The sequence below is a fragment of the Pongo abelii genome, chromosome 3 (assembly GCF_028885655.2).
Source record: "Pongo abelii isolate AG06213 chromosome 3, NHGRI_mPonAbe1-v2.0_pri, whole genome shotgun sequence".
Taxonomy (NCBI): Eukaryota; Metazoa; Chordata; class Mammalia; order Primates; family Hominidae; genus Pongo; species Pongo abelii.
In genome coordinates, this window is record NC_071988.2 from 24,645,145 (window position 1) to 24,669,582 (window position 24,438).

A 24,438-nucleotide genomic window follows, 5' to 3' on the forward strand; every position below is an offset into this window, starting at 1 on the left:
TAAAAATACAAAAAATTAGCCGGGTGTGGTGGCGGGTGCCTGTAGTCCCAGCTACTCTGAGGCTGAGGCAGGAGAATGGCCTGAACCCGGGAGGCGGAGCTTGCAGTGAGCCGAGATGGTGCCACTGCAGTCCAGCCTAGGCGAAACAGAGAGACTCTGTCTCAAAAAAAAAAAAAAAAAAAAAAAAAAAAATATATATATATATATATATATATGTTACAGCGTTTGGTTTTTCCATTAACAGAACTCTTTCTTCAAACAAAATCTCGCACACAAGCCCAGAATGGAAAATCTTGCACACAACTCAGATAGTAGCAGAGTTTCGTTTCTAGACTTGGGGGAGGGGAATCTGGAACCGCCCTTCCCACTCCCCATGCTTTCCAGGAATCTAAGAAATCCACAGAGCACAGCTGAAAAACAACTGAAATCTGGCCGGGCTCGATGGCTCACGCTTGTACTCTCAGCACTTAGGGAGGCCGAGGTGGGAAGTTCACCTGAAGTCAGGAGTTGGAGACCAACCTGGCCAACATGGCGAAACCCTGTCTCTACTAAAAATACAAAAATTAGCCATGTGTGGTGGTGCATGCCTGTAATCCCAGCTACTCGGGAGGCTGAGGCTGGAGCATCGCTTGAACCCCAGAGGCAGAGGTTGCAATGAGCCGAGATTGCTCCACTGCACTCCAGCCTGGGTGACAGAGCAAGACTCCGTCTCAATAAATAAATGAATAAACAAAATATATTTATTGAATGTATTTATTGAGATTATTATCTCAATAAATAAATAAATAAATCTGATGGCTGCTTAGTTTCCTTCCAGGTGGAAAAGTTGTGTCTCTTATCTCAGGGGCTTTAGCAAAGACCTCCATCTTTGTGCTTATCTATCTTCCACTAGTACCAGAAATTTTACCACTAGCAGATTATCTTTCTGTGTTGCCTTTCCTTCATCCTGCTGTAAGCACAGTCACTACGGAAAGGCAATCTTAAGCACTAACACTTCAGGGTGAATTCGTACATTTCATAGCCCTGTTTTGGGCCCCAGGATATTCATCCACAGCACCCACTCTGCGCCAGTGCCCTTCTAGACCTGTGGATACTGTGGTTAATGAAGGTCTCGTGTCCCCCATCAAATGACAGTTGAGAAAGGGACCGCCAAGCAGAAACTCACAATGATGTGTCTGAGTCCCCAGGCTTACAGGTGTGATTAGAAAGAGATCAGCTCAGGGACTCCAGAATGGGGAGGATTTCTTGATAGTGGATGGCTTCCAGGAAGAAAAGACATTTGAGTCTTAATGTGTCAGTAGGAATTAGCCAGATAAAGAAGGGGAGGGAGAAAGTAGTTCCAGGCCGAGGGACCATCTTATGTAAAGACTGAGAGATCAAGGGCCCTAAAAATCCAGAGTCCTTGAATTGGGTCCAGGGGCAACATTTCTGAATTGAAAGCATAATCTCTTTTTCTGGGGGTGGGAGAAGGATGAGGATGGAGATGATAAAGCAGACTTTGTTATTATATTTCTTGGTGAGTCTATCACTTTTTTTTTTTTTTGAGACGGAGTCTCGCTCTTGCGCCCAGGCTGGAGTGCAGTGGCGCGATCTCGGCTCACTGCAAGCTCCGCCTCCCGGGTTCACTCCATTCTCCTGCCTCAACCTCCTGAGTGGCTGGGACTACAGGCGCCCGCCATCAGGCCCGGCTATATTTTTGTATTTTTAGTAGAGACGGGATTTCACTGTGTTAACCAGGATGGTCTCGATCTTCTGACCTCGTGATCCACCCGCCTCGGCCTCCCAAAGTGCTGGGATTACAGGCGTGAACGACTGCGCCCAGCCTCACATTTTTAAAAAAGCAATGCATGCATGTATATATACGTTTGTCTCTTCCAAACCCTTTAATAATCCCAGGAGAAATCCATTTGCTAGATAAGGAACACTTAGGACCTGTGAGTAAGTTGGTCAGGGTCTCAGGCAGATATATGTACCTCCAGAACCTGTTTGCACTGTAGCATTCTGATTTATTTCTGCTGTCTCATGAGGAAACAGGGAAAATAACAGCAAGAAGAAAAGAAAGAGAGGAGAGAAGAAGGGAGGGGAAGGGAGGGGAGGAAAGGGAAGGAGAGGGGAGGAGAGGAGAGAGGAGACAGCGTCCAGAAGAGAAGAGGCTGCATGCAGGTTTGGAGGAAGGCTAAGGGGATATGGAACTTTCACCCTGCCAGGATCCAAATGGGCTCTGCCCTGCCATCCCTTGAGCCCTGGCACCAGCTCCAGGAGTAGATCCCTGCAATCTTCCCTCAGCACACTGAATAGCCCTGCCACCATCTGCACCCTGAGACTGGCTCTGGTTTGCTTTCCCAGATTTTGTTGGCACCCAACAAATACCATGGCTGAGACGGAGCAGTCATGGTGGCATGGGGCTTTGGTGGAGGCCGTGGTCATAACTCCAAGGGCATGATCTTAGATACTGGAGCAGCACTTTTTGGCATCATGCTCATTGGACAGTGCACCAGCTAAATGGGTGGGTCTGGAGACCAAGTTCTCTTATCTGTTTCACGAGGACCTCCCTTTAGGCAGCTCCTCTCTGCATGTCAGTCTTCTCACCCATAAAAGTGTGGGCTCTGTGATCCTAAAGCAAATTCAAGGTCTGGCTTACTGATTCCATCAATCATCCCAAACTAATTAGGAGGTGATTTCAGAGTGGATTTCATGGTGCCCGGGTCCTGCTGCAGATTTATTTGTGTGCAAGGAGAGTCAGATGCTCAGACAGGGTGGGCTTAGGCTAATTAATTTCCAGGGGCAATGGGGCTACACATTTAGACTTCGATATTTTCCTTGTGGGTGTGGGACTCAACTGGTGAGTTCAGTGATAATGCGCTGTGATGTGTTCTCTTTGGGCTTCCACTTCCCTGATGGAACAGAGGGCCTCCCTTGGCACAGGCAACCAAACTGCACCCAAAACTGCTGTTCGGGTCTCTTCCTTTGGGTCTTTTACAGTCACTTATGTCTACTGCCCCTTTGTTTAACTTCAGATCAGATAAGTCCTGCAATACACCTGCCACGCGGGTGAGGGTAGGAATGCAGGTGACTGAGCCCAAGTGTTTGAACCTTCATCTATCTTTCACAGATATAAGTCAGAAGACCCAGAAGTGGGGGCCACACCATGTTATCCACTGCAAATTAATCAACAACTTAATAGCTTTTTTGATTATTTATTGTGGGAAGGGTGTAGTGATTAACATAGGCATGGGAGGCAGGTTTCCTGGGTTGAAATCTTGATTCTGCCACCTCCCTTGCTGTGTGATCTGGAGTCAGGCCCTTAACCTCAGTTGTCTTAATCTGAAAAATGGAATCATAAAATCCTCTCACATTTTAAGGAGACTGAGTTAACTCATACAAAGCACTCAGAACAGTTCTCAATAAAACACATTAGCATTAGCCATCATTATTATCTGCACTGAGGGGAACTATTGGCCAATTATAAAGTTTAAGCCAATGCAGGTCCTGTCCTCCAAGCTCACGGTCTAGTCACAGGAAATAGTTACAAAGGACTCTTTCTCCTTCCAGGGTCCCTTGTAAATCAGAGGCCCCATGAAGATGGAACATGAAATTTTGTGGGGATGCCAGACCTCCCACCTTCCTACAGAGGGAGCTCTTTTCAGGGTAACTGTTTTGAAAATTTTTTAAAATTTATTTTAGCCTGCCACAGTGGTTCATGCCTGTAATCTCAGCACTTTGGGAGGCCAAGGCAGGAGGATCACTTGAGCTGAGGAGTTGGGGGACCAGCCTGGACAATATAGCAAGACCCCATGTTTTAAAAAGATTATTTTAAAAATTGAGGTATCACCCAGATAAAGTGCATACAGATGTTTATACCCGTGGAATCACCACCATGATCAAAATGTAGAATAATATTACCATCACTCTGTAAGGTTCCTGCTGCTTCATCCTGGGAAGGAGCCCCCAGCACCACCCCAGGTAATCTCCTTTCTGCCTACTAACCCCCATATGTGAGTTTCATACAAATGTAATCATAGCAGTGGTGTACTGATACATGTCTGACAACCAGCTCTCAAAACAAAAAGAAGAAGCAGAAGAAGCAGAAGAAGAAGAGGAAGAAGGAAAAGAAGAAGAAGAAGAAAAGGAGGAAGAAGAAGAAGGAGAAGAAAAAGGAAGAAGAGGAGGAGGAGGAGGAGGAGGAGGAGGAGGAAGAGAAGGAGCCCTGATCTGTACCTTTGTCAATTTTTCTTTTTTTTTTGAGATGGAGTCTTACTCTGTTGCCCAGACTGGAGTGCAGTGGCACGATCTTGGCTCACTGCAAACTCCGCCTCCTAGGTTCACGCCATTCTCCTGCCTCAGCCTCCTGAGTAGCCGGGACCACAGGCGCCTACCACCATGCCCGGCTAATTTTTTGTATCTTTAGTAGAGACGGGGTTTCACCGTGTTAGCCAGGATGGTCTCAATCTCCTGACCTAGTGATCCGCCCGCCTCGGCGTCCCAAAGTGCTGGGATTACAGGCGTGAGCCACAGCACCCAGCCCTCCTTTGTCAATTTTTCTAGCAATTGCCGCTGCTGATTTGAAGCAATCAAGGTGTGATTATTGAACATGGTATTGGAAATATATGTACAGTACAACACAATTATATATATTTTTCCACCAAATATATACAATAGATGCAAATAATCTCAATTGCATAGACAAGAGTAAAAATGTGGTAAAATAATTAGGAAGTGAAGAGTTTTGAGTTTACAACCTTTATATGCAATTTATTTAGTTGTAAGTTTATAATTTAATTTTAAATAAAGCATGTATTTAATGATTGGATTGCAAAATTCCTAAAAATGTATGTAATAATTTGTTCTCATGAGCTAGTATGAGCTGTCTTTATCACACTCCTGCTGAATCATGCACACTGTGTATTATTCTCTTGTGTGGGCTTATTTCACTCAACACTCTGTGTGATTCATTCCTGTCATTCTGTTTTTGAGTCAGAATCTTGCTCGGTTGCCCAGGCTGGAGTGCAGTAGCATAATCGAGGCTCGCTACAGCCTGAACTTCCTGGGCTCAGGTGAACCTCCCACCTCAGCCTCCCAACTAGCAGGGACCACAGGTGCCTGCCATCATGTTGGACTAATTTTTATATTTTTCGTAGAGATGGCGTTTCACCATGTTGCGCAGGCTGGTCTCGAACTCCTGGCCTTAATCAATCCTCTGGCCTCAGCCTCCCAAGGTGCTGAAATTACAGGCATGAGCCACTGTCCAGCCCATTCCTGTCATTCTGTGTAACAGCCATTTGTTGTTTTTTTGTTGTTGTTGTTGTGTGGTGTTCTATTGTATGGACAGACCACAATATTCATTCTCCTGTTGATGGCCATTGGGTTGCTTCCTGGTTTTGGCTACTAATTACTTTCAATTTTAAAGCTGCTTATAATCATTCATGTACACATATTTTTGTAGATATATGTGTTTATTTCTCTTGAATTTATACCTAGGAATGGATTTGCCAGGTGTTGGACAGGCATTTGTTTGTTTTCAGTAGATAATGCCAAGTGGTTTTACCAATCACCCACTGGACCCTTGCCATCTGCAGTGCTTGACTGTTCCCTGGCTCCACTTCCTTGCTGCTACTTGCTACTGTCAGGCTCTGAAATTTTAGCCATTCTGGTGAATGTGTAGTGATCATCTCAGAACAATTTTAATTTGCATTTACCTGAAAAGTTGAGTTGTCATTAGGTTTGGACTCAAGTGATCCGCCCCTCTCGGCCTCTCAAAGTGCTTGGATTATAGGCATGAGCCACCATGACCAGCCCATATTTTACAATTATAAAAACTGTGAATACTAATTAAAGAAAATTTTGTAAACACAAGAAAGTACAGAAAAGAAGAAAAAAATTGTCCGCAATCTCATCTCCCAATGTCAATTATTATTAATAATTCCACACACACATTTTTTCCCACTTTACATTATAATAAACCATTCATAACTCTTTAACATCATGTTTTTTAATGGTTGCATTCCATTTTGTGGATATATCAAAATGTATTTAACAACAAAATAGTTTTATCTGCTTTCCACTTAATATTTTCCATGGTTTGTGAACATTTAAGATTCATAAATCTTGCACAGATTTTTGTGCCACAGGAAGGAGATGCCAGAACTTGCCTACTTATCACTTGTTGAGCACTGAATCTCTGACCCCTGACAGGACTGTCTGGCTCACAGTCATTTATGGGCAAAGAAGTGATTCTGAAAGTAAACAAGGAAAGAAACAAAAGTCCCTAATTAGGCCAGGAGTGGTGGCTCACGCCTATAATCCCAGCACTTTGGGTGGCCGAGGCAAGTGGATCACTTGAGGCCAGGGGTTCAAGACCAGCCTGGCCAACATGGTGAAACCCCATCTCTATGAAAAATACAAAAAATTAGCCGGGTGTGGCGGCACACACCTGTAGTCCCAGCCACTCGGGAGGCTGAAGCAGGGAGGCAGAGGCTGCAGTGAGCCAAGATTGCACCACTGCACTGCACTCCAGCCTGGGCAACAAAGCAAGATTCCGTCTCAAAGAAAAAAAAAATTAGCTGGGAATGGTAGTCTGAGCCTGTAATCCCAGCTACTCCGGAGGCTGTGGCAGGAGAATCGCTTAAACCCAGAGGTGGAGATTGCAGTGAGTGGAGATACCGCACCACTGCACTCCAGCCTGGCGACAGTGTGAGATTCCGTCTCAAAAAAGAACACAAAAAAAAAGTCCCTGATTAGACTTAAAATCTCTAAAACATATTATAAGTTTAATTCCTTATTTTTATCATTCACTCAATTATCACTCATTCATTTTATACTATTTACTGCTAGACATATCTGGGCTTTTGACTCAGCTCTGTCACCAGCTGAGGGACTTTATGCCAGTGACTGGTTTCTCTTGGCCTGTTTTACCATCTGTAAAATGGGTAATAATGCCTGTCCGGGTTGTTAAGAGATTAAACTTAAGTGCATGAAGCACCTTTCCCATCTGACCTTTGAATCTCCTCTCTTCTGTTGGTTGAGCAACATGGCAGGCTTGAATGAATTATCCACACAGTGGCCTGTAATTTGGCTTTGTTGATGAGTGGAAGAAGACACAGAGAATGCAACTGGTGGAAAACAGTGGCTTATGAGCTCAGAACTAGAGCCAGAAGAAGAACACAGGCCTTTGTTCCTTCCAGTGGTCTAACATGTCTCGTATAGGTCTTCTGCCCAGTGGAGTTCAGAAGGCCATGCAAGCACATCTCACTCTTCACCATGCCTTTGTGTGGGAGTGGTCAAACATCATTTCAATTTCAGAGCTGCACTTAGAAAAATGACCATTACGACTCTTACCTTTTTCCCCAGTAACTTCAGCAATGCTTCTTAAAGAGTTTTCATTTTTGTCTAGTTGCTACTTTCTCATTCCTCCCAGTGCTTTTCTGTGGGTCTAAGAATGAAGGAAGAAGCCCTTCTGAGGTCTCCAGCACTAACTGTGTCACCTCAGTGACTTCCATGGGCCATTAGGCAGCCAGTCAGCAGCATTTATGTCCTTGCTATCAGCAGGATATGGAATATGGGGGAGGAGAAGTCATTTCTCTCCTGCTGATTCAACATTCATTAACGTGTTAGCAACAGAGGGGGCATTGTTAACTGCAGCTCCCATCTGAGCTACGGACTTCATAGAAAGATTAATGCTCTCTTCAATATGAAACAACAACAACAACAAAATGGTTACAACCAGTCCTTTCAGAAAAGCAGGCAAAGATTTGCTGTTGTACTCCTCCCAGACCCCCTGCTTCTCCTATTTCGACCACATTTGAAAAAAGGATTTGTCTGTTTCTACCACGAATAATACTCTGTTGTCCAGCACATTGCAGTGACTTAATTTCCTTTGTGCATGGAGCTTTTTGACAACCAGTAGGCACTGGAGAAACTAATACTATCCAAGGTCCATCATCTTCTTCTTCCTCTTTTTTTTTTTTTTTTTTTTTCGAGATGAAGTTTTGCTCTTTCACCCAGGCTGGAGTGAAGTGGTGCAATCTCAGCTCACTGCAAACTCTGTCACCCCCACTCACCCCGGTTCAGCGATTCTCCTGCCTCAGCCTCCTGAGTAGCTGGGATTACAGGTGCCCACCAGCATGCCCAGCTAATTTTTGTATTTTTAGTAGAGACAGGGTTTCTCCATGTTAGTCAGGCTGGTCGCCAACTCCTGACCTCAGGTGATCCACCCGCCTCAGCCTCCTATAGTGCTGGGATTACAAGCATGAGCCACTGTGCCAGGTCTCCATCATCTTCTTTACAGGGAAGTCCAAATGGTCTCAACTTCCTCACTTCTTTACTTACCTCTTAATCCCCTGCCGTTTAGGGTTGGCCCTTGACACTGCCCTGAGCCTGTTCCTGCCAAGATCACGATGTCAATAAACGCTGTGGTCACTTTTCTGCCCTCCTCTTCCCTGACCTCCCTGTGGTGTTACCCAACCTTCAGCCACTTTCTGCCTCTTGAAAAGTTCCATTCCTCAGCTTCCTGGTCTGCAAATATTCCTCCTTCCTCTTGCATTTTTGGCACTTCCTTATCACTCTTCCTGGGCTCTTCTTTTCTCTGCCAACTCTTCAGCTCAGATGTTGCCAAACATTTTATTTTTTTCTTTTTTTTAACAAATGAGATTTTATGTATATTTGAACCCAATATAAAACACAGAAAACCACAGCTGCTATGGTTGAAATCGTGGGTCGCACTTTCCCTCCTCTTATCTCCTCTCCCAGAGTCCCCAAGAGCTCCTCTCCAGAATCCTGGGCCTCTGAGAAGCCACAGCCTATGTGATGAGGTTCTATGTGGGTCTTCACGCCTCACTCCACTCGTGCATCCTGGATGGCCCCAACCCTCCTGGCATAACAATGACTATCCTTTTCTCCAAATGTGCTGCGTGTGGAGGGGCAGTAAACAAATGCTCTTTTCTTTCTTCAATGCTTCTTTTAAGCATTTGAAAAATGACACTTAGGAGGCAGATGGAGAGTGAAAAATGTCAGCTTTATTACTGACAAAGCTGCGTAGAGAATGTCTTTACATCGTTAGCCTAATGGGTTTGCTATCTTTCCTAGAGTTAACTCTTCCATCAGTCCTGGGCAGAACTGGAATTCCCAGGCATTTATACAGAAGAGAAGGGATGAAGTTCTCCCAAACTCACCAGTCAAAAGTCACTCCTTCTCCCATGGGGAAGAGTGGGCACAGAGACCAGGAACACCAATCTCAGCAAACAACGATGGCTCCGCTCCCTGGGGGTGTCTTGTGGTTTGTGAGGCACTGAGGAATTTAGCGTATGGGGTTCTGTGATACCAGGCATCCTCAAACACATAGAACAACTCAACGCATGAAAGAATCGTCCAGGTGAGGTGGCTCACACCTGTAATCCCAGCACTTTGGGAGGCCGAGGCAGGTGGATCACCTGAGGTCAGGAGTTCAAGAGCAGCCTGGCCAACATAGTGAAACCCCATCTCTACAAAAGTATGAAAATTAGCCAGGCAGGATGGCGGATGTCTGTAATCCCAGCTACTCAGGAGGCTGAGGCAGGAGAATCACTTGAACCGGAGAGGCAGAGATTTGAGTCGAGATCACACCATTGCACTGCAGCCTGGGCTACAGAGTGAGACTCTGTCTGAAAAAAAAAAAAAATCTCCTGAATCTTGCATGACCTTTGAACATCCGATCGGACATTCCATACATAGGTGAATGAGGATATAATTATCTGTATCTAGGCTGGACACCATGGCTTATGCCTGTAATCCCAGCACCTTGGGAGGATGAGGCAGGGGGATCACCTGAGGTCAGGAGTTCAAGACCGGCCGGGCCAACATGGTGAAACTTCGTCTTTACTACAAATAAAAATTAGCTGGGTATGGTGGTGCATGTCTGTAATCCCAGCTACTCAGGAGGCTGAGGCAGGAGAATCACTTGAGCCTGGGAGGCGGAGTTTGCAATGAGCTGAAATCGTGCCACTGCACTCCAGACTGGGCGAAAGATTGAGACTCCATCCAAAAAATATATATATATATAATCTGTTTCTAGAACATTAATCTATTTTTACATACTGAAAGTACTTTTTGCACAATTTTTTTTCTTTTCTTTTCTCTTTTTTCTTTTTGAGATAGAGTGTTACTCTGTCTCCCAGGCTGGAGTGCAGTGGCGCAATCTCAGCTCACACTGCAACCTCTGCCTCTCGAGTTCAAGCGCTTCTGGCACCTCAGCCTCCCGAGTAGCTGGGATCACAGGTGCGAGTCACCACACCTGGCTAATTTTTGTATTTTTAGTAGAGATGGGGTTTCACCATGTTGGCCAGGCTGGTCTCAAACTCCTGACTTCAAGTGATCCACCTGCCTCGGCCTCCCAAAGTGCTGGGATTACAGGCATGAGCGACCGTGCCCTGCCTTTTACAGTTTTTATACGCACTATATACTGAATTTTCTAGGAAAGCAAATACTACACAAATTGAACACTGATTACACTTTCATAGATTGAGAACTTACCTGAGGGGTGTTCAATAATTTAGAAAATTATGAAATTTTCTGATGACAATGGCTCCTGTAGTATTTTCACCATTAATGCAGTAACACATTCCTGTATTGGTTGGTATCCGTGGTTGTTGCACTTATAGTGAGAACATCTGACTGCTCCTTTGTGGCTTCCGGTAAACTTCCACCCAAATATTGCTCAGATGCATGCAGCTCCCTGCAGGCGCCATGGTTCTCTCTCCCCCTGGCCTTTGCACTTCCTGTGCTTCCTGCACTTATCTGAGGAGTGTCCATGAGTATGAAGGAAGAGTACCTTCTCTAGGTTTCCAGAGTGTTGCTCACGCTGCATCTGAGTCTCTGTCTGTCTGCTGCCTCTGCCACCAGACCTTAAGTTCTGCCAGGGTAAGGACCCATGCACACTGCTGGCTTCTGCATCCCTAGTGCCTGACCCAGGTTCAGGCACATGATAAGCAACCCTTCCCTCGATATATATCTTCGCATCAAGATAAATAGCATCTATTTGAAAAGCTATAAATCTCTGGTCCATCAGGAACTAATGGTGGAATCTTCCCAACAAAGCCAATTTCAGGCAAACTAAGGTGAAATAAAGGTCTCAGCGAAAAGGAAATTTTTCCTCCCAAGATGATCTTAGGAGGCCTTGTCTTTGATTCTTTAGTGTTTCTGCCGGAAAATCAATTGTTAAATTATTCATTGAATCAGATCAGGTCATTTTGAAAGTAATCTTCAGAGTGAATGAAACTTTATCAAAGTTGGCACTATTCCTGATATCTGAACAGATTGGTTTTATAATTTAATACTTAATCTGTCCACAAAACACAATGTAAAAAAAGTGCTGCAGCAACCTGGGTATTGAAGGACTCGCCTTCTTGATTGTTTTTATTCTCTTTTTACCTTATCAGGTGAATAAAACTTGAAAGTAATAAAAAGAGACTCATAAAACAATGCTCATTTTGATTTACACTTCTAACCCCTTAATTATCAGCAGCTTAACTGTCTCTCCTGATTTCCGTCTGACTTCAGGCTGAGCGACAGGGTGCACTCATTGACTCAGAGACACTGGCAGGGGTCATAGAGGTTATCCGTACCTATAAGTCAGACCAGGTGAGTTCAAAGTCACCAAGGTGAAGCTGCATGCATGGGTTCTGCTCTTGACTCCTTAGTTTATGGCCTTGGAGAGGCACCCCTTCTCAGAACTTCCTTTTTTTTCTTTCTTTTTTTTAAATTTAGCAGAAGCAGGGTCTCCCTATGTTGCCCTGGTCTCAAACTCCTGGGCTGGAGGAATTCTCCGGCCCCAGCCTCCCAAAGTGTTGGGATTACAAGTGTGAGCCACTGCTCCCAACCTGAACTTCATTTACTTCAATGGTAAAATAGGGATGAGAGTGTCTACTTTGCAGGGTTGTTGGGAGAATTGAATGAATGATGGATAAATGACCCATGAAACCAAGGAAATGCTCAATGAAGGTTAGCTTCCGCTCCAAAGGGACGCACAATCACTGTGCTTTCCTCTCTTCTACTCCTTACGCATTATCTTTGGCCTTAAACCACACGGGAACATCTCATTTCTTCTTTTAATTCGATCCCTCTGTTAGAATTTGGGTCTTCCTCAGAAAGTCTGTAAGGTGGTGACTGTATATTTATTCTGGTAGAATTAGGGAGATTTGAGTGTTTAATAAAAACCATGGATGGCCGGGCATGGTCGCTCATACCTGTAACCCCAGCACTTTGGGAGGCCAAGGTGGGAGGGTCGCTTGCATCTATGAGTTTGAGACCAATCTGGGCAACATAGCGCAGACCCCTGTCTCTACAAAAAAATAAAAAATTAACCAGGTGTGGTTGTGTGCCCCTGTAGTCTCAACTACTCGAGAGGCTGAGGTGGGAGGATTGCTTGTGCCAGGGAGGATGAGGCTGCAGTGAGCTGTGATGGCACCACTGCACTCCAGCCTAGGTGAAAGAGGAGACCCTGTCTCAAGAAAAAAAAAAAAAAAAAAAAAGAATACTTTAAAAATTAAAAAAAAAACCATAGGTATGGCTCAAAGAATGAGATTTTCTTCACTAAGACTTCCAGTGACTAGAATTTTGGAAAAAATTCAGCTTCACCTTTTACAAAGACCCCAGTTCTATTTACAAAGAGAACCTGACTCCACCATTCATCAAGCTGCAAAGCACTTAGCATTTTTGGTTGGCTAGGATTCACTTATATATTACCTTGTACCACAGGCCAGGATGACAGCTTTTCCATGTGGATTATCAGCAACATAAGGCCAGGGGCCATGTCTGTCTACGTAACTATATCTCTTAGGACTGTGCCTGATACCTAGTAGGTGCTCAAAAATATAACTGCCAAACGCATGAATAAATATATCTCACCCATTCATGGAATCATAGTATTGAAATTGACTTGCTACTTAGGAGGATATGATCAAAGTTTTATATCCCCCAAAGCTTTCTCTAGCCCCAGGAATTTTCCATGTGCTAACCTGATAATGGCTGATAAAACTGCTATATTTTGGGAGTTGTCTACATACAGAACAAAGCTCACTTTGCTTTGCTGTACTTCACAGCTCAGCCTTGATTAGACAGTTAGAGGAGATTCAGGAGAATTTGTGCCAGGGAGAAAGCCAATTAAAGCCCAAATGGAAAGAAATTAATGGCCTGCAGTAATTCTGTGGTCTGAGGGCAAAGTCTCAAATCTCTCCCTCCCTAAAGCCAGTGCTGGGTTTTCCAGCCTTCTCAATGCTTTTGTAATGCATTTTTGTTGTTGTTGTTGTTAATGTTGAAATTCCTAGTGAAATAATGGCCAGACAACTGTTTACAGCCCTTACTTTAGTAAATGAGAAAATCTGAGAAATGTTTTCCATTGTGTTAATTTTACCAGATTTATACCTTGGCAAGTCACTGGGTGGAATTGGAACAGTTTGGCAATCAAATATATAGTAACTGGAACAACCCTATAATTATTAGCAGTTTTAAATTACTGTGGCTGTTATCAGCTGAAATGCGGTAGGAAAATCTCAATTAATTGGACATGAGCCTTCTAGGAACTGCAAGTAATTTGATAAAACATTAACACAATAGAATAATATCATTTAACCAAGTTCCCATAGGGGTCTATATCTATGCTGCATGCTCAGGACTCATTTGGTCTACATTTTGCATATTGCTATCACTAATATCTACCTACAGTATTAAAAATGAGAAGTGGCCAGGTGCTGTGGCTCATGGTGAGATCCTGTGTCTATTAAAAAAAAAAAAAGAAGAAGAAAAAGAAAGAAAGAGAAAGAAAGAAAGAAAAGTGGCTAGAGCCACTTTGAAACTAAAATTTTAATTCAAATGTTAATGTAAATTTAATTTATTAAACATTCCAGCTCTATAATATTTTGAGTCATGAATGCATTTTTATTATGACATAAACATCCAGAAATGTAGAGTATGATAAAGTACCAACAGAAATAGAAATGAACACATTGTTAATTTTTTGATGTCTTTGTTTCAGACATTTTTAAAGAAGTAATGCATTAAAGATAAAATTGAATGACCGGGCCCAGTGGATCATGCCTGTAATCCCAGCACCTTGGGAGGCTAAGGCAGGGGGATCAACTGGGGTCAGAAGTTCTAGACCAGCCTGGGGCAACATGGTGAAACCCCGTCTCTACTAAAAATACAGCAATTAGCTGGGCGTGGTGGTAGGTGCCTGTAATCCCAGCTACTCGGGAGGCTGAGGCAGGAGAATTGTTTGAACCTGGGAGGCAGAGGTTGCAGTGAGCCAAGATCGCACCACTGCACTCCAGCCTGGGGGAAAGAGCAAGACTCCGTCTCAAAAAAGAAAAAAAAAGATACAACGGAACCTCTCTTTCCCCTCTTTCCCCATTCCAGAAGCTTCTGTATCCTTCTCATCCATGTCTTTATAGTTTATTTATGAACAACATATAGCATTCTTTGAATATTTAAACAAATCACATTATACTATAGATAATATTAATATATTAATATTATCTATAGTATATGGCATTATACTATATATAATATAGTATTAATATATTAGACTATATTATGAATATAATAGTACTAATATAATTATATTATAATATTTAATTTTTTTTTTTTTTTAGACAGAGTCTCGCCCTGTCTCCCAGGCTGGAGTGCAGTGGTGCTCTCTCAGCTGACCACAACCTCCCTCTCCTGGGTTCAAGGGATTCTCCTACTGCAGCCTCCCAAGTAGCTGGGATTACAGGAACACACCACCATGCCCGGCTAATTTTTTTGTATTTTCAGTAGAGATGGGGTTTCGCCATGTTGGCCAGGCTGGTCCCAAACTGCTGACCTCAGGTGATCTGCCCGCCTCAGCCTCCCAAAGTGCTGGGATTACAGACATCAGCCACCATGCCCAGCCTATAATATATAATTATGCTGTTATTAGTATAATAATTAAATATATTATTATACTAATATAACATATTAGTAATATAATTACTAATAGAATAATATATTACATATAGTATAATGCTGTATACTATAGATATTAATATATTATTAATATACTATACTAATATACTATTAATATAAATATATCCTATATTATATATAATATAATGCCATTTGTTTACATATTCAAAAAAGCTATCTATTGCTCATAATAAACTATAAAAACATGAATATATATTATAATATGTAAAATATAATATATAATATAACATATATAATTTTTATTATACAATATAAATATAGAATATATACTATATTATAATATTATGCTATATTATATTTAATACAAGTACATAACATAATAATATATATTATATTCTTAATTATATACTTAATTATATAAAATACTACATTATACTATATTATATACTTAATTATATAAAATACTACATATATATGCAAAACTGCAACTTGATTTTTTTTCAGTTGTTATAATTTCGGGCCCTATCTATCTATATATATTTATCAAACCTCCCAGGTTCGATATACAAGAACAAATGTGAGGCTGGACACAGTGGCTCGCACCTGTAATCTCAGCACTTTGGGAGGCTGAGGCAGGAGGATTGCTTGAGCCCAGGAGTTCGATACCAGCCTGGGCAACATAGTGAGGCCCTGTCTCTACAGTAAATAAAACATTAGCTGGGTGTGGTGGTGCACACCTGTGGTTCCAGCTACTCAGGAGGCTGAGGCAGGAGCATCCCTTGAGCCCAGGAGGTCCAGGTGGCAGTGAGCCATGATTGCATCATTATTCTCCATCCTGGGTGACAGAGTGACACCCTGTTTCAAACAAACAAACAAAACCCCCAAATTTCATATATAAATAAATTTTATTCACTTTTAACCCCTATAGAGAGTTTCAAATTATAAATATGACACAATGTATTTATCTAGTGCCCTAAGACTGATAAATTTGGATTGTTTCTAATTTTTTTCCCATTAAAAACAATGCTGTAATGCACGTCTTGGCATATTTTTTGGGGGGAAGATGAGTGAGAATTTCTCTATAGTCATTCATATTTCTTATGATTCCTGATATGTTTGGGCTTGTTTTTACTTATTTAGCTTTTTTTTACAGTTTTTTTTTTTTTTTTTTTTTGAAACAGGGTCTCACTCTGTCACCCAGGCTGGAGTGCAGTGGTGTGATCTTGACTCACTGCAACCTCCCCTTCAGGTTCAAGCAATTCTCCTGCCTCAGCCTCCCAAGTAGCTGGGATTACAGGCATGTGCCACCATGTCCGGCTAATTTTTGTATTTTCAGTAGAGATGAGGTTTCACCATGTTGGCCAGGCTGGTCTCAAACTCCTAGCCTCATGTCATCCGCCTGCCTTGGCCTCCCAAAGTGTTGGGATTACAAGCGTGAGCCACTGCCTATAACATGTACCATGCTTTTTCTTTGCTTCTTCATCCACTCTTTCCCCTTCCCTTGTTTAGAAGTTAAACATTTGATTTATTTTCATTGGTGGTTAATTATTAGCATGCATGATTGCAGGTTTAGAGCTAATGAAAATCTCTATTATTTCCTCAAACAATACAAGGAACTTTGCAGGCTTTTACTCCTAAAACCCCCTCCAATCTTCCGTAATATTATTGGGCAATATTTTAGTTTCACTTACAAAATAAAAATAAATTCTCCCAGTTGTTCTTCATTATTGTTAGTTATCATAATGTTACAGTGAATATTGTTTAGATTTATCAACTTTTTAATCAATTCCTTACTCATCATTGGCTTTTTGCGTTTTACACCTTCCTTATAGGTTTGGTTTCTTACTTGCTGAGATATCACTTTTGTTATTTTTCTTAATAAGGAATTGTTTGCAGTAAAATTCCCTAACCTTTTGTGTCTGAAATATCTCTTTCTGCTCACTCCTGCATAATGATTTGGCATGTATGCCTGATACTACCTCCCTCCTCTTGTCTCTATCGGCCCTGTAGGACTCCTAGTAAATATATGCTGAATCTGTTCCTTCTGTATGAACTGTTTCCTGACTTCTTTCTTACTTTTCACCTGTTTATGAGCTGCATTTTGTGTGATTTCCTCAAATCTACCTTTTAGTTTATTAGTTATCTCTTTAGTGTATTGTATAATGTGTTCATTGAAGTTTTATTTTTAATGACTCTCATTTTATTTCTAGTTCAGTTGAATTTTTAAAAAATTTCACAGTCCCCCCAACCCTAGTTTTGTGTTGTATTCTTTCATTTTCTTTTGTTTCTTTCTTTCATGCATTTTATTCCTGTGTATTATTGCCTGCTTGAATATATGATTTTAAGGTCTCTTTGAGATTGCTTTATATGTGTAGTTCTTGGTTCTAAATTCTGTTGCATTTGCTGCGCCTACTAATTTTCTCTTACAGCAGTTATTTACTTCATGAACTTAGTAATTTTTTTTTTTTTTTTACCATGAATTTATCTTTGCGGCGGTGATTTTCTGTGAAATGCGTGTGCTTGTTCCAGAAGTTATAGATTCCAGACCAGTTTTTTTTGTTTTGTTTTGTTGGGTTTTTGTTTTGTTTTTTGTTTTTGAGACAGAGTCTCACTCTTTCGCCCAAGCTGGAATGCAGTGGTGCCGTCACGGCTGGACCTCTGGACCAGTGGTGCTGGCAGCCTGGACCTCTGGGCTCAAGCGATCTTCCTGCCTCTGCCTCCCAAAGTGCTGGGGTTACAAGTGGGAGCCACCCGCCTGACCAGCTTTATGTTTGTTTCTCAGAATGGGTTCTTTTGACTGATTGGTAGCATGGATTAAGACCACAGGTTTGTGTATGATGCAGGTGGATGTTCTGCTCTCTTTCAAGTGATTCTGTTTTTTTTTTTCTCGAGACAGGGTTTCACTGCGTCACCCAGGCTGGAGTGCAGTGGTGTGATCATAGCTCACTGCAGTATCAACCTCCCAGACTTAAGTGATCCTCCCGCCTCAGCCTCCTGAGTAGCTGGGACTACCAGCATGAACTACCACACTAGGCTCACTTTTTAAATTTTTAGTAGAGATGTGGTCTTACTATATTGCCCAGGCTGGTCTTGAACAACTGGACTCAAACAATCCTGCCTCGGCCTCCCGAAGTGTTGGGATTACAGGCATGGGCCACCATGCCCAGCTTGATTCTCTTACTTTCTATGGCCCTGGAAGATGGTCAACTTTCTTGCTGTATTTCTGGCTAATAAAAGGACTTCTGTTGGCTGTTTCTTGGTGCTCAGATTTATGCTGGGGCGAGGGGATGGTCAGTTCCAGCTCCCCACCTCTCATAGGCTGAGAGGTTCTGAGCTTTTGTTTAATCACCAGTCTCTGCAGTATTTATCTAGCTCTAATACCCTCATGGACTATTTCTTTTTAGCTCCTGCTCCCTGCCCTGAAGTCTGGGGGATATTCTTTTCTTATTTTCAGAATTGGCCAGGTATTTAAAAACTGGGACAAAGGGGTTAAATTTTATCTAGCATTTCTATGTGATGAAAATGGAAGTCTCCCCATCGGCAAAATTAATTAGAAGTTCAGTAATCAATGATTCCATTTTTTTTGTATAGGACATTACTTGCCCCTTTTGAGCCTTGAGATCCTTAACTGTGTTTGGGAGTAATGTTAATATCTACCTAATAAGATTGTTGTGAAGATTAAAGAAAGCAGATAATGGAAATGTTACTCAGAGATCAGCTAGGGTCTTGCTACTCCCTTAATCTTAGATAAAATGTTCTTCAACCCCAGCCTTCATGCAGTGAGTGGGGTGGTGGTAGGGCTTACCTTCTGCTCATCTTGGCTTTTGAGTTTCTGCATGTGGTGAATTAGTTCTGTTTAAGTATTGCCTCTATATCTTAAACATGCTGGGCTGGGCACGGCGGCTCATGCCTGTAATCCCAGCACTTAGGGAGGCTGAGGCCAGCGATCACCTGATGTCAGGAGTTGGAGACCAGCCTGGCCAACATGGTGAAACCCCGTCTCTACTAAAAATACCAAAAAAATTAGCTGGGTATGGTGGTGCCCGCCTGTAATCCCAGCAACGCTGGAGCCTGAGGCAGGAGAATCACTTGAACCCAGGAGGCGGAGGTTGCAGTGGGCCAAGATCACACAATTGCACTCCAGCCTGGGAGACAAGAGCAAAACTCCGTCTCAAAGACAAATAACAAAAAACAAAAACAAAACACACAAAACAACATGCTGGTCCTCTTCCATAATGTGTTTCCCCATGTGGGAATTTTTTTCTTTTTTTTTTTTGAGACGGAGTCTCACTCTGTTACCCAGGCTGGAGTTCAGTGGCGCAATCTCGGTTCAGTAGCTGAGATTATAAGCATGAACCACCACACCTGACTAACTTTTGTATTTTTAGTAGAGACGGGGTTTCGCCATGTTGGCCAGGCTAATCTCGAACTCCTGACCTCAGGTGATCCACCCGCCTCGGCCTCTCAAAGTGCTATGATTACAGGCATGAGCCACCGCACCCAGCCCATGTGGAAAAATTTTACAAAAAAAATAAAAAAATAAAAATCACCAAAACATAAGCCACCCTCATAGGGCTCTGTGCATTGTGTTACAGATACAATGCAAGACGTTGTACTGAAAATTGAAGGATCCCTTGATGATTTCAGCACCTTGAGATCCATCCACCACCATATTGACTGAAACCCCCCACCCCACCTCCCATGTTTCCTCCCGTCTCTCCTCCTGATTCCTTCTCTCTGTGTTTACCCTAGAACTCCACATTCTTCTCATTTCATGAGGCAGAGTGGTTCGGCTTTCTCTAGCTTTGAGCACCAAATTTCCTTCTGCACTCACTTTGCGTAATTGAGCCAAGGTGCTCAGATAGAGACTCCCTGTCCTTAGAAGGAAGTTGTTATTTTAAATAGCAAGTTTTTCATTCCTTTGTATGTAAAGCACAATAACTAGCACATAATAAACACTCAACAAATGTTAGCTATTACGATATCATGATTTCCACTTTTAAAGTCTGTGATTCTTTTTTTCTTTCTTTCTTTTTTTTTTTTCTGAGACGGAGTCTTGCTCTGTCACCCAGGCTGGAGTGCAGTGGCATGACTTTCGCTCACTGAAACCTCTGCCTGGCAGGTTCAAGCCATCCTCCTACTTCAGCCTCTCAAGTAGCTGGGACCACAGGCATGTGTCACCATGCCCAGCTAATTTTTGTATTTTTTGTAGGGATGGGGTTTTACCATGTTGCCCAGGCTGGTCTCGAACTCCTGCGCTCAAGCGATCCGCCCACCTTCGCCTCTCGAAGTGCTGGAATTATAGGCATGAGCCACCATGTGTGGCCAAGTCTTTGATTCTAAATTAGATTTAATGACTGATTAAGCAGAATTGATTTCAAAAGGGAAGTATGGAGGCAAAACAGTGACTATCCCAAAGTTGAATTAAAATTATTATTATTATTATTTTTTGAGATGGAGTCTCACTCTGTTACCCAGGCTAGTGTGCAGTGGCGCGATCTCAGCTCACTGCAACCTCTACCTCCCAGGTTCAAGCGATTCTCCTGCCTCAGCCTCTTGAGTAGCTGGGATTACAAACATGTGTCACCACGGCTGGCTAATTTTTTGTATTATTAATATAGACTACCATGCCCGGCTAGAATTTAAATTATTTTGTATTTACTTACATTCTTATTCCTTTACTAATGCATATGAATAAAGAAAATACAGATGGCTGAGTGCAAACAGTGTATGATAATATTAAATTTAAAAAAAAGAAAGTAGGCTGGGCATGGTGGCTCACGCCTGTAATCCCAGCACTTTGGGAGGCCGAGGCGGGCAGATTGCCTGAGGTCGGGAGTTCGAGACCAGCCTGGCCAGCATGGTGAAAGCTTGTTGCTACTAAAAATACAAAAATTAGTCGAGCGTGGTGGCGCATGCCTGTAATCCCAGCAACTTGGGAAGCTGAGGCAGGAGAATCACTTGAACCCTGGAGGAGGAGGTTGCAGTGAGCTGAGATCATGCCATTGCACTCCAGCCTGGGCAACGGAGGAAGGCTCTGTCTCAAAAAAAAAAAAAAAAAGAAGTAGTCTGGGTGCTGTGGCTCACGCCTATAATCCCAGCACTTTGGGAGGCCGAGGTGGGCAGATCACCTGAGGTCTGGGGTTTGAGACTAGCCTGGCCAACATGGTGAAACCCCTTCTGTATTATATATTATATATTTCGTATTTTGTAAAAATACAAAAATTAGCCGGGCGTGGCAGTGGGCGCCTGTAATCCCAGCTACTCGGGAGGCTGAGGTAGGAGAATCGCTTGAACCAGGGAGGCAGAGGTTGCAGTGAGCCAAGATCGTGCCACTGCACTCCAGCCTGAGTGACAAGAGTGAAACTCCATCTCTAAATAAATAAATGTAAAAACACAAATTGATAAAGAGACTGTCAATCTCATTTATAATCAGGGAAAATAAAAGTAAAACCACAGGGAGACACCATTTTACTCTCACCAGAAGGGCAAAATTAAAGAATCTGATAGGCCAGGTACAGTGGCTCACACCTGTAATCTCAGCACTTTGGGAGGCTGAGGTGGGCAGATCTTTTGAGGTCAGGAGTTCAAGACAAGCCTGGCCAACATGGTGAAACCCCATCTCTACTAAAAATACAAAAATTAGCCAGGCATGGTGGAGCATACCTGTAATCCCAGCTACTTGGGAGGCTGAGGCAGGAGAATCACTTGAACCCGGGAGGTGGTGGTTGCAGTGAGGCAAGATCGCGCATTGCACTCCAGCCTGGGCAACAAAAGCAAAACTCTGTCTCAAAAAAAAAAAAAAAAAGGAAATACAAAAATTAGCTGGACATGGTGGTGGGCACCTGCAATCCCAGCTACTTGGGAAGCTGAAGGAGAATTGCTTGAACCTGGGAGGTGGAGGTTTCAGTGAGACAAGATTGTATCACTACACTCCAGCCTAGGCCACAGAGAAAGACTGTATCTCAAAAAAAAAAGTCTGATAATAACAAGTGTTGGCAAAGATGTGGAGCAATGGTTAGTTACTCCCATACAGTGCTGGTGGGAGTGTTAATTAGCACAACCACTTTAGGTAACAGTTTGCTATTATTTGGCAAAACAGAAGAAATGCCTGTCCTTCTAGAGAAATTCTTACTCATGTGCACCTGAAACATGACAAAGTGGTCACACCAGCATGGATCAAAATAGCCCCAAAGAAGAATCAACCCAAATGCCCAAAATAGTAGAATAGATAAATAAATTTTATATTATTCTTGCAATGGTATCCCATACAGCTAGAGTAATAACAAAATTTTACAGCTGCACATGAAAACATGGATAAATCCTGCAATCAGAATATAAATAACCGAAGCAAGTCACAAAAGGACATCTAAATCATGAATTCTCTATAAAAAATGCAAAAACAGACACAGTAGAAGGAACCTATATTCACAGCCAGTCAGTTCTCTGTTCCTCTCTGTTTCTGTCCCTCTCTCTTGCCATCTTGAGATGACCTTGGAGTCAAGCTCGTAATTTGCTAGTGCAGGGCTTCCTTTGAGTGGTGTATATGCTGTCTTCCTCTGGTTTCATTCGCTCATACATTCATTTAACAAGTACTGAGTACCAACTCTGTATAGGGCACTGTTTTTAGTGCTGACGGCAAAACAAAAAGACAAAATTCTGCTTCTATCCCGGAGCTAACATTTTTTGGGGAGGCAGAGGGGTGGGTAGAGGATGAGGAGGAGACAGTAAACAAAATAAAAATGTAACTCATACCTACACTAGATAGTGATAAGTACTGTGGGAAAAAATAAAGCCAGGAGAGGTTGTAATTATAAGTAGGGTGGCCAGGAAAGAACTCTTTGTGACGGCAATATCTAAGCAAAGATTTGAAGGAATGAGGAAGGTAGTTATGCCAGTATCTGGGGAAGTGCTTTCCAGATAGAGGAACAGCAAGTGCAAGGGCCCGGAGGCACATCCTTATCTCACCTGAGCATTTCAGAATCTGAGGAACATCTACTCCAAAAATCTCAAAATTTCCTTGCATTGTTACATGGTTCTTGCCACAAACGTGACTCATGCTATTTTTACAACCAAGGAGAAACCTGTAATTTGTGAGTCAGCAATGTGCAGGTAGGAATCATCTTGACATAAAGTAATAACTGAAGTCACATTTGGTTACTTCATTAACTTATATCAGTTCCTTGGGGCTAGCATGAGTTACCATACGGAGCACAAATGTGAGAATCTGGTTTAAATTGCAGCTTTGCTGCTCTGTGGACTTGAGCAATTTATTTAATCTTTCTGAGTGCAGAAAGATAAAATGATATCCACCTTGAAGCACTGTGATGAGGATTGAGAGAAAATACAAGTTCAAGTCTTTGGTGACCTTCAGTAAGATTTTATAACGTTCTTTGCATACATCTTGCACATTTCTTCAATTATTCGTATCCTTGGTATGCTATTTTTGTTGTTGTTGTTGAAAAAGAAAATTCTGAAAGTGTTCAGAGAGAAAAGGCAAATTTCTTTTTTTTTCTTTTTGAGATAGAGTCTCGCTCTGTTGCCCAGGCTGGAGTGCAGTGGTGCAATCTTAGCTCGTTGCAACCTCCGTCTCCCAGGTTTAAATGATTCTCCTGCCTCAGCCTCCTGAGTAGCTGGGACTACAGGCTGGTGCCACCACGTCCTGCTAATTTTTTATATTGTTAATAGAGATAGGGTTTCACCATGTTGGCCAGGCTGGTCTCGAACTCCTGACCTCAAGTGATCTGCCCGCCTTGGGCTCCCAAAGTGCTGGGATTACAGGCGTGAGCCACCGCGCCCGGCCTCATAGACCTATTTTTAATCCCTCCAGCTCTAGAAAATCATATGGGGAAAAGAATTAATATATACTACACACAGACATTCATTCTTAGTGCCGCACTGCAACATAACCTATCTGTGTTGCAGTCTCTAACATCTCACACTCTATGTTTATTCATGTCTTTGGTTAATACCTGTATCATTTTAGTCTACTAAGATTCAATTAATATCAATCAAAATAAAATAAAAATAGTGTAGTAAAGTCATCATGTTTTATGCTTATATTACTTGTTTCCTGAGAGATCACAAAACTATAAAAACATTATTTTATGACTCATCTTTGCTAACCTGACTTTTATTCCCTTGAATGGATGTACATGTTTATACTAAAATGTCATTCCTTAGCTGGGAGCGGTAGCTCACACCTGTACTCCCAGCACTTTGGCAGACTGAGGTGGGTGGATCACTTGAGGTCAGGAATTCAAGACCAGCCTGGCCAACGTGGTAAAACCCTGTCTCTACAAAAAATACAAAAATTAGCCAGGGTTGGTGGAGCATGCCTGTAGTCCCAGGTACTCCGGAGACTGAGGCAGGTGAATTGCTTGAATCCAGGGGGCGGAGGTTGCAATCCTGGAGGTTGAATCCAGGAGGCGGAGGTTGCAATCCTGGAGGTTGAATCCAGGAGGCGGAGGTGAATTGCTTGAATCCAGTGAGCCAAGACTGCGCCATTGCACTCCAGCTTGGGCG

At 42.5% G+C, this 24,438-nt stretch overlaps 1 long non-coding RNA gene across 1 annotated transcript in view; it reads right to left on the reverse strand.

Annotated features, from left to right (window-relative positions):
• Window positions 1-3,181: 3,181 nt before the first annotated feature.
• LOC112133115 (uncharacterized) overlaps window positions 3,182-24,438 on the reverse strand; it is a 38,836-nt gene continuing 17,579 nt past the window's right edge. The window contains exons 3-4 of the long non-coding RNA XR_002914783.3: window positions 7,336-7,429; window positions 3,182-3,324 (exon numbers count right to left, since the gene is read on the reverse strand). This is a non-coding gene — a long non-coding RNA (uncharacterized LOC112133115). The remainder of the gene's footprint in view (window positions 3,325-7,335; window positions 7,430-24,438) is intronic.